This window comes from Tupaia chinensis, unplaced genomic scaffold, assembly GCF_000334495.1.
Source record: "Tupaia chinensis unplaced genomic scaffold, TupChi_1.0 Scaffold000436_1, whole genome shotgun sequence".
NCBI lineage: Eukaryota > Metazoa > Chordata > Mammalia > Scandentia > Tupaiidae > Tupaia > Tupaia belangeri.
The window spans coordinates 1,383,871-1,399,953 of NW_006159941.1; positions in this window are offsets into that span (position 1 = coordinate 1,383,871).

Genomic DNA, 16,083 nt, shown 5'->3' on the forward strand with positions numbered 1-16,083 from the left:
GCCGCTACAGCCTAGACAGTAACGCCCTCTGGGTTGGCTCCAGGATAGATGCTCTTAGAGATTTTTGCTGTAGGGTGAATGTACTCACCAGAGACTGAGAAACAAAGTGAGAAATCACACCCCAGGGAGGGATGGCCACACCACAATTCCTTCTCCTCCATTCTCCTCTAGGGATTTTGGGCAAGTACACACACTTGTCCAGCATGAGTTCTGAAACACTGGGTTTGGGACTTGTCATATGGGAGTCAGCCATGTGGGAGTCCGGTGATGTGATCCTTATGCCAAGTGCTGGTCCTGAGAATAAGTTCTTATAAAAAGACATGAAAGGGGGGGGCCAGCAGGTGGCATGTTGGTTAACGTGCTGGAATTCCCACATGGCTGACCACGGTTCAAGTCCTGGACCTGGTGGCTTGCTTTCTCCCTCTCTTTCTCTCTCTCTCTCTCTCTCTCTCTCGCTCTCTCTTGTCTTTCTCTGGCAAAACTCATGTGAATAAATAAATAAATAATTCTTAAAAAAAAAAAAAAGACATAAAAGGGCCAGTAGGTGGTATGGAGTTTAAGGTGACTGGTTTCCACATGGGATCCAATCTGAGTCCTAGACCAGTGACTTGAAAACTACACCAGGCACATGGGCATGTCTGCCCAAAATCCGGAGAGGAGAATAGATTGAGGTGTGGCTATCTCCTCTGAAGAGTGATTTCTTACTTTCCTTCTCTCTCTGTCTCTGCCCAACAAATGCACATGCCCTGTAGCAAATTTTAAAAAAAAAGAAAGAGAGAAAAAGACACAGAGAGCTTGTGTTTTCTCCCTCTGCTCTCCACCATGGAGAACAATGAGAAGACAGCTCTCTGGAGACCAGGAAGTGCTCCCGTGCTCCCTCGTCAGACATCAGATCTGCTGACATCTCTGTCTTGGACTGCTCAGCCTCCAGAACAGTGAGAAACAAGTGGTTCTCGTTTAAGCACTCAGTCTGTGGAAATTCCTTATAGCAGCCTGAACTAAGACAAGGGCCCTTGTATTTCTTCTTACCGAATTGTTTATTTATATCCCTTACTCGTTTTTGTCTTTTTCTTAATGATTTGGAATATTTAGGATTATTACACTTTGCCTATAATATTTGTTATAAATATTGTCTCCTAGTCTATTTACTGGGTTTCGTACTTTTGTCTTTAGTGGTTTCTGCTGAAGAAAATGTAAATTTGTGAGTCGGTTCTGTCCGTCATTTCTTTTTGGTTCTGGGTCTAGGAAATTCTGTTCTGGCTCCTAAATATACTCTTCTTTATTTTTGTAATTATCTCCTTATTTATGAGGAGATCTCACATTCATGAGGGAGAGGGGGGCACCCTCAACAGGGTCTCAACATGTAGCAATCTTCTTCCTCACGCCTCCAGCTCACCAGGATCTTAAATATATACATACCTGGTGTGTTTTCAGGTTGACTCAGGATCCAAACCCACAGTTGGTCATCTAGTTTCCAGCACTGCAGCTCAGTAAGCCACTGCCTTATGTCACTAAAGCTGGGTCTATTTTCTTTCTGATCAACATATCTTACCTGTTTTTTAATTTATACAAATAATACACAAATTCATAGTCAAGTGATTCAAATAACACAGATGAATAAACAGAAAAAGTGATTTTTTTTTTTTTTAGGTTTTTGTCATAGTGCACTCACCAGAGAAAGACAGAGAGACAGAAAGCAAGAAATCACCCCCCTAGGAGGTGGGGATAGCCATGCTTCGATCCCTTCTCCTCCATTCACCTCTCAGGATTTTGGGCACACACACCCATAGGTGCACCCAGCATGAATTATAAGCTGCCGGGTCTGAGACTCAAACCATGATTGTTCAACAACATAACCATTACACCATCTCCTGGTCCCCTGGTGTGATTTTCAAACTGCCAGGTCCAGGACTCAGACTGTGGTCAGCAATGTAGGAATCCAGCACCTTAACCACTATGCCTGCCGCCTGCTTGTCCCAGTAAAAATTATTTTCACTCTTATACTCTTCCCTATCTTACCTCTCTCCCTCAAGACAACCACTATTTATATGGAAGACATCTTTGTTTTGTCACATTGATTCATGTTTTATATCATTTCCCAAAAAGACGCATCAAGACTGTTTTCAAACAGCAGAGAGAGATAAGATAAATTCTAAATTTCCTGGGAATCAAGTTATAAAAGGGAAAATATTTGTCTTTATAAGGTAAAAACCAACTACCTGCTCATGAAAAGCATGATTTCTAATTCTGAGATCTAAGAACAATGCCTTGTTGGGAGGACAAGGTAATACAATGAACATATTCTCTCTCTCTCTCTCTCTCTCTCTCTCTCTTGAGCGGTTTTTGCTATAGGGCATGTGTACTCCCCAGAAAGACAGAGAGACAGACAGACAGAAAGCGAGAAATCACCTCCCAGGGAGGATGGCCAAGCCACAATCCCTTCTCCATTCTCCTCTTGGGATCCTGGGCACACACACACTGGGAGCCTGGGCACACACACACACACACACACACACACACACACACACATGCACCCGGCGTGAGTTTAAGCCACCAGGTCTGGGACTCGAACCATGGTCGACTACATGGGAGTCTAGCAATGTAGCTGTTACACCAACTGCTGGTCCCCACAATGAACAGATTCTCATGGTAATCACAATCAGTAGTTTCATTTAGCTTTTCTTTCAACAGCATTCAAAGTTAATGGCATCATGCCATTTGATCAGCTTAATGTGGGTCAATAGAGGCTAGCCCCTCTATTTAGGCTAAGTTTCGGGTGATGGAATTTATGACATATTAATTTGATAAAGACAAGAATCAGGGAAGGGAACAAAACTGAAAGCACTGGGAACCAGCAGTTAGCGTAATGGCTATGTCACTGGACTCCCACATAGTCGACCGTGGTTCACGTCCCGGACCCGGTGGCTTAAAACTCACGCTGGGCGCGTGTGCGTGCGTGCCCAAGATCCCGAGAGGAGAATGGAGGAGAAGGGATTGCGGCGTGACCATCCCCCCTGGGGGGTGATTTCTCGCTTTCTGTCTCTATGTCTCTCTCTGTCTGTCTGGCGAGCGCACGCGCCCTACAGTGAAAATCTCTCCAAAAAAAAAAAAAGAAAAAAACAACTGAAAGCACTGGGACCTTTTTATAAAAAGTGGTCAAAGTAATTGTTTTTATTATACTTTTGATAATTCAACAAACTCATGAACATGGTTGTAAATTGCTTTATAGTAACCATTAGTAAAATTAAAAGCAAATTTTATGCCCTCCAATTTGTTGCAAAAAGCAAGAGAAAATAAAGTTCTGTTTATACTGAAAAGAGAACTGAACTTAAGAAAACAGCAAAGAAACCAAAACGAACCATGAAATGATTGTGGTCACAACAATTATGACAATCAAAACCTCCTAACAGTGCCTGCCCCCGTCGCACAGTGATTCAGTAACTGTGTGTAGGAAGTCAGATCCCACATGGCCAACCACAGTTCCAATCCTGGCCTAGCAGCTTGAAAACACACCAGACGCCCTCTTGGCCTTTTGGCTAAGATGGAGTGCACCAGACACGTGCACATGTATGCCCCAAATCCTGAGGGGATGGAGAAATGGAGGGAAGGGATTGCCACATAACCACACCCCAGCGAGGGATGCTTTCTCTCTCTGTCACTCTGGTGAGCACATGTGCTCTTTACAATTAAAAGATCAAAACCAAAATCTGATGTTCTGTGATGCACAGGATCTTTCCTGGAACTTCCCAGGTTTGCGACCAGAGACTTCCCTGAGTCTGCTTGATATGTGCCCGCAATCCTGGGCTTTCTGAAGAGGGGTTTGGATCACAACGTTGGGACCCTGTGGGGGACAATGTATCTTTTTCCTTCTCCATTTTTCTCACTCACAGAAGAAATAAATAAACTTCTTCAAAATGCAATGTTTGTAAGTTGGTACAACCACTTTGTAATATTGATTAACAGTGTTTTCTAAAACTATAAGTGTGCCTATTCTACCCAAAAATTCCACCCCAAGGTCTATTTCCAAAAGAGTGCATATGTGGGGTCAGCAGGTGGTGCGGTGGTTTAGGCACTGGACTCCTACATGGGTAATTGCAGTTCAAGTCCAGGACCTGGCAGCTTGCTTTCTCATTTCCTCTCTCTCTCTCTCTCTCTCTCTGGTGAGTGCATGTATCCTCTAGCAAATTAAAAAATAATAGTAAATAAAATATTTTTTTAAAGCACATATGTAAGTTCACTAAGATGCATGCACATGAGTGGACATAGCAGAGCAAGCTCTACACCTGAAAATATCCAAAAGATCATCAACAATAAATGGAATATTATTCAGCAATGAGAATGAGCAAACTATTGCTAACCATCTAATTGGATGAATCTCACAAGCATGAAGTTCTAAGGGATGTGTGAGTCCATTCAGCTGAACTTTGAAATCATATTAAACTAATCTATGCTGTTAGAAGTAGCTGCCTTTGCTAAGGCTAGTGACTGCAAAGAGGTGACAGGAGAGTTTCTGGGACTCTTAATTTACAACAAAGGTGGCACACAGAATAATAAAGGAAAGATGATCTTTTCGATAAACAGTGCTAGGATATTTCCAAATTAAAAAAAATAATAAAAAAGAAATAGGGGCCAGCAGTTGGTGTAATGGCTATGTCGCTGGACTCCCATGTAGTCAACCGCGGTTCTAGTCCCGGACCTGGTGGCTTAAACTCACGCCGGACGTTTGCACGTGCCCAAGATCCCAAGAGGAGAATGGAGGAGAAGGGATTGAGGCGTGGCCATCTCCCCCCCCAGGGGGTGATTTCTCGCTTTCTGTCTCTCTGTCTTTCTGGGGAGCACACACGTGCTATAGCAAAAACTTCTCCAAAATAAAAAGAAATAATAAACTTCAGTACTATTTCATAACAAAAGGAAAACTAAATTTCAGAATATTTATAAAGCTAAGTGTGAAAAGCAGCAAAATCTAGAAAAGAATGTAGATTATCTTCATAACCTCAAGGTAGAAAAAGATTTCTTACATACATGTAAGCATATATTTAAATTGGACCATTTCTGTGGCCTGGTAGTTAAGGCAGCTGAATCCCACATGGCCAACCATGCAATTTGAGTCTCCAACCCAATGGTTCCAGAATCATACTGGGCACATGTGCATGCATGCTCAAAATGCCAAAAGGAGGGAGGATAGAGACAGAATTGTGGTGTGACCATTCCCCATGGAAGTGTTGTCTCATTTTTCCTCTCTCTCTCTGGTGAACGCATATACCCTCTGGTAAATTAAATAAATGGACAGATGAATAAAAATTTATATAAGCATATAAAATATATTATAATATATACATTTATTATATAAATACATTTCATTATAAATAAATTTGGAGGGGTTTTTTTTGACATGTTTTTATTACCAAAGGTTGTACATACTCAGCAGAAAAAAGAGAGAGAGTGAGAAAACATTCCCCAATGGCATGTGACCATGCCACAGTCGCTTCTCCTGCATGTCCCCATCCTGTCAGGATGCTGGACATACATGCACACACACACCCAATGTGTTTTTCAAGCCACTGGGCCAGGATTCCAATCATGCCATTGACTGCGTGAGATCTAGTTCCATTAACCCCCAGGCCATGAGACCAGCCAAATATGAGATTTTAACAAAAATGTTAGCCACCAAGAAAGATTGGCAGATGATATACAACTAAACTTAGAAAAATTTTATTTACCAAAAAGGCAAGAGAATGGGAGGACAAGTGACAGAATGGAAGAAATTATTTGTAACACATTTAACTCAGAAAGGATATAAAGCACTTATAGAAGTCAATAAGAAAAGACAGACAACTCTGTAGCAAGAAACAAGATACTTCATGGGATCAGCAGATGGTGTAATAGCTACGTTGCTGGACTCCCATATAGTTGACCATGGTTCAAGTCCCAGATCTGGCAGCTTAAAACTCACTCCAGGCGCATGTGCATGTGTGCCCAAAGTCCCAAGAGGAGAATGGAGGAGAAGGGATTGCAGCATGGCCATCTCCCCTGGGGAAAAATTTATCACTTTCTGTCTGTCTCTCCAGCTAGCACATGTACCCTTTAGCAAAAAATCTCTCTCTCTCAAAAAAAATACTTTGCAAAGATGATATCCAAATGTCCCAATAAAATACATGTAAAAGTGTTTTACCTCCTTAATCATCGGAGAAATATAATTAAAATTGCAATTTTATTACAATTACAATTTCACCAAAACAGCTGAAACAGAAAAGACTAGCAATCTAAGTACAGGGCAGATGTTAGCATTTGGAATTTTCAGATACTCTGGATGAGGTGCTGGAATGGTGCAACCATTGTGAAACAGTTTAGCATGACCTAATGAAGCTGAAGATGTAATATCCTGTGATTCAGCCATTCCACTCAGATAAGAAGGTCTGTGTACCATGGGACCAACAGATGGTGTAATGGTTACATCACTGGACTTCCATGTAGTAGACCGTGGTTCAAGTCCCAGACCTGGTGACTTAAAACTACACTGGGCACGTGTGTGAGCATGCCCAAGAGCCTGAGAGGAAAATGAAAGAGGGTGATTTCTTGCTTTCTATTTCTCTGTCTCTTCCTGTCTCTCCAGAGGGTACATGCACCCTACAGCAAAAATCTCTCTTAAAACAACAACAAAAAGGCCTGTGCACCAGTAGAGAGTGGCAGAACCTGTTCATAGCAGCGTTAGCAGAAAACTGGAAACAACACAAATGTCCAAACAGCACAATGAAGGGACCAACCCATAGCACAGTGGTTAAGCCTAGTGCATAGATAGGTAGCATGATCCTACATGGCTGGTTCAAATCCCAGTCCCAGCAACTTGGGAAACACTTTGGGGGTATGTGAATGTGTACTCAAAGTCCCAGTGGAAGGAAGAAATGAAGAAAGGGCATTATAGTGTGACCATGCCCCATTGGGAGTGTTTTCTCTCTTTGTCTCTCTTTCTCTTTCTCTCTCATTGGTGAGTACATGTGCCCACTGGCAATGAAAACCAAAAGACAGTACAATGAAGAAATAAACTGTAGGCCATTCACTGTAGAGGAGTATACAGCAATGAAAAGCAACGTATACTCTACACTTGTTAAGTTAAATACAAATGTATTTCTACACTTAACAAATAAAAAAAGAGAAATCTCACAAACACAATGTCGAGCAAAGACCCCAGACACAAAGGACTATATGAAGCCTGATTACATTTTTTGTATGAAGACAGAAAGAAGCAAAGAAAATGAAGGTTCATGCAAAGGCACGCTTATGCCCTTTGGCCACGGAATTCAATTTGGATAGGAAGAAAAGCAAGGTCTTGGGGGGAATTAGGTTGAAGTGAAAAAAGATAGCTAGGTTCTGGTAGGTTCAAATCACTGTCGGAATAGGACTAGTAGAAAATAAGCTGGAGAGGGACCAGTAAGTGGCCTGGTCATTAAACTATTGGATCCCAGATGGCCAACTCAGCAGTTCAAGTCCCAGATCCAGTGGCTTGAAAAACACACTTGGGTACATGTGTGTGTGTGCACAGAGAACCAAGAGGAAAATAGAGGAGAAGGGATTGTGGGTGGCCATCCCCCCCAAGGGGTAATTTCTCACTTTCCCTCTCTCTCTCTCTCTGCTGAGTGCACCTGCCCTATGGCAAAACAAACAAACGAAACTGGAGAAATAGGAGGTCTTGCTCAGAGCTGCGTTCCTGGCCTTGACCTTATGGAGGGGTTGCTGTTATTGGTAGTGACAAGGTCTAGAGATCAACCATGAAGGTCAGCGACTAAGGTAGGGGAGATGGATCATAAGGGAAGGAGTGTGAGGTTATGTGATTGTCAATGGGTATGCTAAAATCTCAGCAATGAAGACAGCCGTGGAACAGTGACCTAAAAGCTAAAATAAAGAAGACCTGCGCAAGGAGTAGCCCTGGGGCAGATGATCACCTTAGCACTAAAGTGATGTAGATCATGGCTGATAGAGTCCAAGGACATGGGGGCAGGCTGAAGGAAATGGGCTGGAGACATGGATAAGGAAGAGGAGGACACCCCAGGCTTAGGGTACAATGGGTCCAGGGAGTTAGGAAAAGTGTACAGGGGAAGCAGTGGCCTCGGGGGAGAGCCGCATTTAGTTCAAAGCAAGAAGCTAAAAACATGTGGAAATGAGGTACAGGGAGCAGGGGTTTTGCTAAGGTCCTGCAGGAGCTGGGGAGGGATGGGAGGTGAAGACACATCAGGCAGGAGAAGGACTGCTGGGTGGCATGGGGCCCTGTGGACAGACTAATAGAGCTGAAGGCATCTTGAGAGTTGCACAGAGACATGGGTGGGGAGGCTGCCCTGGGTTGGGATTTTGTTGCTTATATTTTTGTTGTTGATGTTGGTTGTTTGGTTTTTATCAGCAGTTAAATTCCCTCTTGACCCTTTGTTACTTTTTCTCAAGGCTGTGGAATCTTATTTGCGCCTGTTTTGTTTGCTGTTCTTTGTTTTGTTATTTGTTTTCTTTGTTATTTCCTTCTGAGATCCCTCCCAGAGGGCAGATTTTTTGGGTCTGCCTCAGGGCTTCTGAGGCCCTCTCATCCAACCCCAGTATTTCCCTAGTTCCCCTGGTTGCCTGGAGTCCCCTTTTAACAGAGCTAAGGGGATACTGGTGAGGCACCAGGTGCTTCGACTAGATGCTTTCTTAGCCACGTTCTGCTGCATCCTGCTGGTGTGGGTGGCATCTCTGTTGGCTGGAACCCTAGGCAGGGGTCCCAGCTGTTTTCAGCCTCCTCCACAGATGAACAGCCCCATCTCTGCCCCAGGCCCACCCATGACTAGAGCCATGAAGCAAGCTGGGAAACGGAGGTGCAGCAGGGGCATATCTCTTACGCTGGCTGAAACAGATTTAAATGTAAAAAGTGGGCCTGATGATTGGGACCAGCAGTTGGCATAATGACTATGTTGCTGGACTCCTGTGTAGTCGACCGCGGTTCGCATCCCGGACCTGGTGGCTTGGAACTCACGCCGGGTGTGTGTGTGTGCGTGCCCAAGATCCTGAGAGGAGAATGGAGGAGAAGGGATTGCGGTGGGGCCATCCCCCCTGGGGGGGGGTGATTTCTCACTTTCTGTCTCTCTGTCTCTCTCTGTCTTTCTGGCAAGTGCACACGCCCTATAGCAAAAACCTCTCAAAAAAAAAAAAAAAAAAAAAAAGAAAAGAAAAGAAAAGAAAAAAAAGTGGGCCTGATGGTGGAGCAGCAGTAATGCAACCACTCTGCAAGGCTGACCCTGATGGAAAGGTTCTGGGATCGCCACCAGAGACCTCTCTAAACATACCAGGTTTGTGTGTGCCCATTATCCAGGGTTGACTGAAGCTGGGGTTGAATCACAGTGCAAAGATCCAGTTAGGGGTCCTCTCTCTGTCCCTCTCACTCATGAAAGAAAGAGAGAGGGAAGGAGGAAAGAAGAAATGAAAAAAGAACTAACAATAAATAAATGTAGAAAGAATCTTACTTTTTAAAAATCATTATAGAGTTGGGGAAGATTTTTAAAACATTAAAAAAAAAAAAAAAAAAAAAAAGACAAATGAGAGAGGAAAAAGGAGTAACAGGGAGACCCCACAGTCCCAGAGATAGAAGGATTATCAGGCAGGCCCAAGCCAAGCTGCTTGGCTTGAGTTCATCAGCCGGGACCCGGGCCCAGCCTGCTGTCGGGGAGAAGCAGCTCTCTAGCCCACACATATATGAGGTGGTCTACCACCTTATATTTTACCTGTCAACTCGACCTTCTACCACATGAGGAACAGTTAGATTTGGGTACACAAGAACGAAACACCTGAAATAGGAAACACTGGAGGAATTCTCTTTCCATAACTCCGTTGCAGTAAAAGGAGAGAAACTCCCCTCCGAACACCTAAATGCTAAACTCTTACTGTGGGTTCCACACTCCCACCCACAACAGAGAAGGGAAATTGCCAGAGATCTTACACATAGAGAAAAGTGTAGGAGCACACAGCTACAGAAACACTCTAAAGATGTAGAACGTTGCAGGGAACCAGCAGTTAGCGTAATGGCTATGTCGCTGGACTCCCACATAGTCGACCACAGTTCACGTCCCGGACCTGGTGGCTTAGAACTCACGCTGGGCGCATGTGCGTGCGTGCCCAAGATCCCAAGAGGAGAATGGAGGAGAAGGGATTGAGGCGTGACCATCCCCCCTGGGGGGTGATTTCTTGCTTTCTGTCTCTGTCTCTCTCTGTCTGTCTGGCAAGCACACGTGCCCTATAGCAAAAACCTCTCAAAAAAAATAATAATAAAATAAAAAGAAGTAGAACATTGTGAGTATACCATTAGATGACTAAAAATTAAAGCAGTGCCTGAAGAAATAGAAAAATCAGAAAATGCTTCCCCCTAAAGGATTACCACTCCTTGCCAATAATGGATAAAATACAAGAGATCACAGAAACATCAGAAAAAGAATTTAGACTATTCTGGGACCAGCAGTTAGCGTAATGGCTATGTCACTGGACTCCCATGTAGTCGACCGTGGTTCGAGTCTCGGACCCAGTCGCTTAAACTCACACTGGGCGCGTGTGCGTGCATGCCCAAGATCCCAAGAGGAGAATGGAGGAGCAGGGATTGCAGTGTGGCCATCCCCCCTAGGGGGCGATCTCTCGCTTTCTGTCTTTCTGTCTCTCTCTTTCTGGCAAGCGCACGCGCCCTGTAGCAAAAACCTTTCCAAAAAAAAAACATAAAAAAAGAATTTAGACTATTCATTGTAATAATACTCAATAATAAGCAAGAGAAAACAGAGAGCTAAATGTATGAGATGAGAAAATCCTTTCATGACATAGTGGAAGAACTCCATAAGGAGACACTGAAAAACAAACAGAACTTCTGGAGATAAAGAATATGTTGCAGGAAGTCAAAATTTCCCTCAAAAGTATTCACAGCTGATTAGACTATACAAAAGAAAGACTCTTAGACCTTGAAGACAAAACCATTGATTTAGTCCACACAACTATAAAGAACAGAAGAATAACCATTACAAATGAAGACAACAGATCTTTGTTTTTGGTCAGCGTTTGTAAGAGAAGCTACTGAAAAGGTGGTTACACTGCAGTTATGAAGAAAAATGAACTGAAATGCCTCCTCTTGAAACAGATACGACAGGTGGTAACAGAAGATACAGAAAGAATCGATGATCATATGGCACAGGAGCTTAAAACCTGTGCTCAATGACAAAGAAGGCAATATCAGAGTGCTTGGAACGAATCAGGGAATTGAGAGAGTTAACAGAAACGTGCAAGGTGGACTGGCCACAAAATCGAATTACTGGAGTAAATGCAAAGCTTCTGAGAAATATTCACAGAATGCAGAGAAAGGGGGGAACTAAACCATGATAAAAGAAAAGAAGACGGGGAGAGACTGAGAGATATAATCTACACATAATTAGACTATCTGGAACGGAAGACAAAATAAGGAACTGAACCAATTACTAAGGAACTGTTTGAACAAAATTTCCCGGGGTTGAAGAACCACCTGGATCTACAAAAAATGAAAGCTCACAGAGTACCTTTAAAATTTGACAGAAAGAATGTAACAAATAGACATATCCTGGCAACGTTTTCAAATTTCAAGAAAAAAATTAAAATTTTACAAGTATCCAGACAGAAAGAAACAGGTTACCTGTAAAGGACAAAAGTCAGACTGATGTCAGCTTTTTCTATTGCAACTCCAAATGTTAGAAGACAATGGACCACTATCTACAGAGTCTGAAAGGAAAAAAATAATTTAGAGCTGGGAATTGTATACCTTGCCAAGTTATTATTTCTCTGTGCAGGTAACTGGAAGATATTTTCAAATATGCAGGGTTAAAGAAAGTATATCAACCTAGAACCTTCCCTGAACACTCTGCTGCATGATTTACTGCAGCCAGCAGAGAACATGAATCAAATAAATGGAGTAGGGAGGCAAGTGTATGAAGAAACATTCAACCTTTAAAACTAGTTAAGGAGCATTAAGTTTAAATTGTTATATATAAGGTGATAAAAATGAATATGAAAGTAGATTTTTAAGTTGGGCCTAACATTTTTGTTTACATAGTTTTAAACAGAAAAGGCACATCAAATGTTTAATATGTTGTACAAATAGGTACTGTTTTATTCTTAGTATGTAGTGTTGTAGATAAAGATAGGCATTTTCGTAAGCTAAACATAAGTACGATAAAGCGCTTTGTCATTGTGGACAGGACTAGTGAAGGCATTCCAAATGTTAATCTGACAAAACTGGAGAAAGCAGTTGGTACAGTTTTATTTTCCTTATTTCTAATTATAGAGGGGAAAGAAGCAAGATTGTCCATAATGTTAACACCAATGGTTATGAAATAATTGGACAGGAGATGAACGAAACTTTGTTTTATGTATATTTTACACTGAGAAAAACATACTTGCGGTGTCATTTAATAGTTCAGACAGGACCAGCAGTTGATGTAGGCTATGTTGCTGGACTCCCATGTAGTCGACTATGGTTCGAGTCCCGGACCCGGTGGCTTAAACTCACACTGGGCACGTGTGCATGCGTGCCCAAGATCCTAAGAGGAGAATGGAGGAGAAGAGAATGCGGCGTGGCCATTCCCCCTGAGGGGTGATTTCTGGCTTTGTCTCTCTGTCTTTCTGGCTAGTGCATGCACCCTATAGCAAAAACCTCTCCAAAAACAAAAAGCAGTTTATACAAATAAATTTGACATTGAGAAAAGGCATCTTAACAAAAATAGAAAATGTATATCTAATTTTTTTGGATCAGAGAGAAAGTGGTGAAAACAGTGTAGCAAAATAAAAACATTAAGGATGCATAAAGTAGATTGAAAGAAGTACAGATGAGTTACACTGGTGTACTGGTTGAGATCCCTATTAAAAAGAGTCACATTGATTTAAAAACCAGCCTATGACCTAGTATGCTCTGATCTGTATAAAGCAAAATAAAAGCATTTAAAGATAATGAAACTATAAGTCTTAGAAATAAAGTGCAACTTTTTTACTAACATCCATGCATATAACAAGGTGTTTTACATTTATAAAACAGATAATACGGAATATAACACTTAGAAGTTATGTAGTAAGTAGCATAGCATTCACATGAAAAGTAAATGTTCCATATCTTGATGTGGTTGATAGTTTTACTGATGTAAAAAGATACACACATATTTTAAATATTGTACATTTAAGATTTGTATTTCATGTACCTAAAATTCATAGAGTAATCCTTCTGTTTAAAAGAAGACATAGCAAAAACTATGGAAAGTTACAAGATAGGTAAAACAGTTAAGAATTGTGTGTGTGTGTGTGTGTGTGTGTGTGTGTGTGCGAGCGTGTGTGATTAATGTATAATACTTGCTACTTTATTTGCATTGTTTTCAAATTCTGAAATATTTCTAAATGATCATTTACTAGGATGCAGAGATAATTTTATTGTATTTCTAAAAAGCACAAATGACCATGTTGCAAAAAAGCCAAGGAAAGTAAATAAAGTTTAAACACTGAAAAGAAAAATGAGGACAATATACAGGACATCCTAGATACCATTAAATGGCCGAATATCCACATAATAGGTATTCCAAAAGGTAAAGAGACAGGTAAAGGCATAGAAAACATCTTTCATAATATACTAACTGAAAACTTTCCAAATTTAGAGACATGAGGACATCGAAATCCAGGAGAGCCAAAGGACACCAAATAGATACAACATAAGAAGATTCTCTGCAAGGCATATCCTAGCCAAATTGGTAAAAATCAAAGACAAAGATTAAATTCTAAAAACGGCAAGAGAAATTTACAAAGTTTACCTACTTAGACTAACATTGGATCTCTCTGCTGAAACGATGCAGGTAAGAAAAGAGTGAAAAGACATATTTAAAACTGAAAGAAAAGCAATTTTAGCCAAGAGTACTATACCCAGCAAGATTATCCTTCAAATGGGAAGGAAAAAATAAAATTATTCTCAGGTAAACAAATACTGAAAAGAAATCACCAAAACAAAACTAGTTCTCCAGGAAATACATAAGGGACTACTACCCAATGAAAACTGAAGAGAGACGAATAGAAATAAAAGAACACAAAACAACTAGAAAAAAAGGTTAAGTCCACACATATTGACAATAACATTGAATGTCAGGAGTAAATGTAGAGGCAACAATTTTACACACAAGCAAGTTTAAATACAAATCCACTAATTTTTTTTTTTTGAGAAGTTTTTGCTATAGGGAACGTGCGCTTGCCAGACAGACAGAGAAAGACATAGAGACAGAAAGCGAGAAATCCCCCCCAGGGGGGATGGTCACGCCACAATCCCTTCTCCTCCATTCTCCTCTCGGGATCTTGGGCACGCACGCACACGCGCCCGGCGTGAGTTTTAAACCACTGGGTCCAGGACGTGAACCGCGGTCGACTACATGGGAGTCCAGCGACATAGCCATTACTCTAACTGCTGGTTCCCTCCACTAATTATTTGATATACGGTTGTCTCCCCAGCTTTCAATTATAACCATTACTCATTGTATAGAACTAGATAATAGAAAAAAAAGTCCAAAATGTTACAGCTGAGTCTTTCTTTGGGATGAATTTCTTTTTAAAGAATTATTTAATTTTATTTATTCATTTATTTATTTTAATTTGACCAGAGAGATACACAGAGAGAGAGAGGGAAAGTGAGAAAGCAAGCCACCAGGTCTAGGACTCGAACCGTGGTTGGCCATGTGGGAGTGTCCAGCACCTTAACCACCATGCTACCTGCTGGTGCTGGGATGAAATTTTAAAAGCCAAGAATCAAGAACTTCATAAAACCTATAAATTATCAAATCACTGGCTTTACTATATCTTCACTTTTAAATATCTCCTTTAAGTTTTATTTTATCTTTTATCTTTTAAGGATTTATTTCTTAGTGTATAGTACACTACTATGGTCTTACAAGAATTCTCAGTGTGTGAGTAAAAGTATTCTTTTTTATCTCTTCCTAATGAGCTATTATTACATGTAATTTTTTTTTCAGAGAGAGAAATTTTTGCTATAAGGTGTGTGTACTTGCCAAAGAAACAGAGACAAAGCAACAGAAAGTGAGAAATCACTTTCACCCCTAGGGGATGGCCATGCTCCAATCCCCTCTCCTTCCATCTCTTGGGATTTTGAGCATGCACGCACATGGGCGCATCATGAGTTTGAAGCTGCCAGGTCCAAGACTCATACTGTGGTTGACTACGTAGGAGTCCAGTGACCTAACCATTATGCCATCTGCTGATCCCTATTGTAACATATACTTTTCCTTGTCTATAATTAGACCAATGATGGATACCCATAAATTTTTTTCAGATGATAAACTCTTATCTCCCATAGTCCTCTATATGGAAATTACAAAATTTTTTCTTCAATCGGCTATGTTTTTATTATTTGTTCTTTTAAACATAATTTGTATTTGTGTGTTTTTTTAGAATTATTTTATTTAACTTTACTTATTTACTTTATTTGACCAGAAAGAGAGAGGAAATTGAAAAAGCAACCTGCCAGGTCTGGCACTTGAACTTCAGCCAGCCATGTGGGAGTCTAGTGTCCTTTACTACCAAGCCACCCTCCAGCCCTTGTATTTGTGTTTTTTGTTCTAAAGAATTATTTTATTTACCTATTTATTTATTTATTTATTTATTTATTTTGCTATGGGCACGTGTGCTCACCAGAAAAACAGAAACAGAGAGACAGAAAGCAAGAAATCACTCCCCAGGGGAGATGGCCATGCTGCAATCCCTTCTCCTCCATTCTCCTCTCAGGATCTTGGGCACGCACGCACATGTGCCAAGAGTCCGAAACTCGAACCACAGTCAACTACATGGGAGTCCAGCAACATAGCTATTACACTAACTGCTGATCCCTATTTTTTTTTTTAATTTTACCAGACAGGGACAGAGTAAGAGAAAGAGAGACAGAGAGAGGGAAAGTGAGAAAGCAAGCTGCCAGGTCTGGGACTCAAACCGCAGTTGGCCATGTGGGAGTCCAGAGCCCTTAACCACCATACCACCTGCCAGTCTCTTTAATTGGCCATGTTAGAATGATCTTTATTAATTTATGAG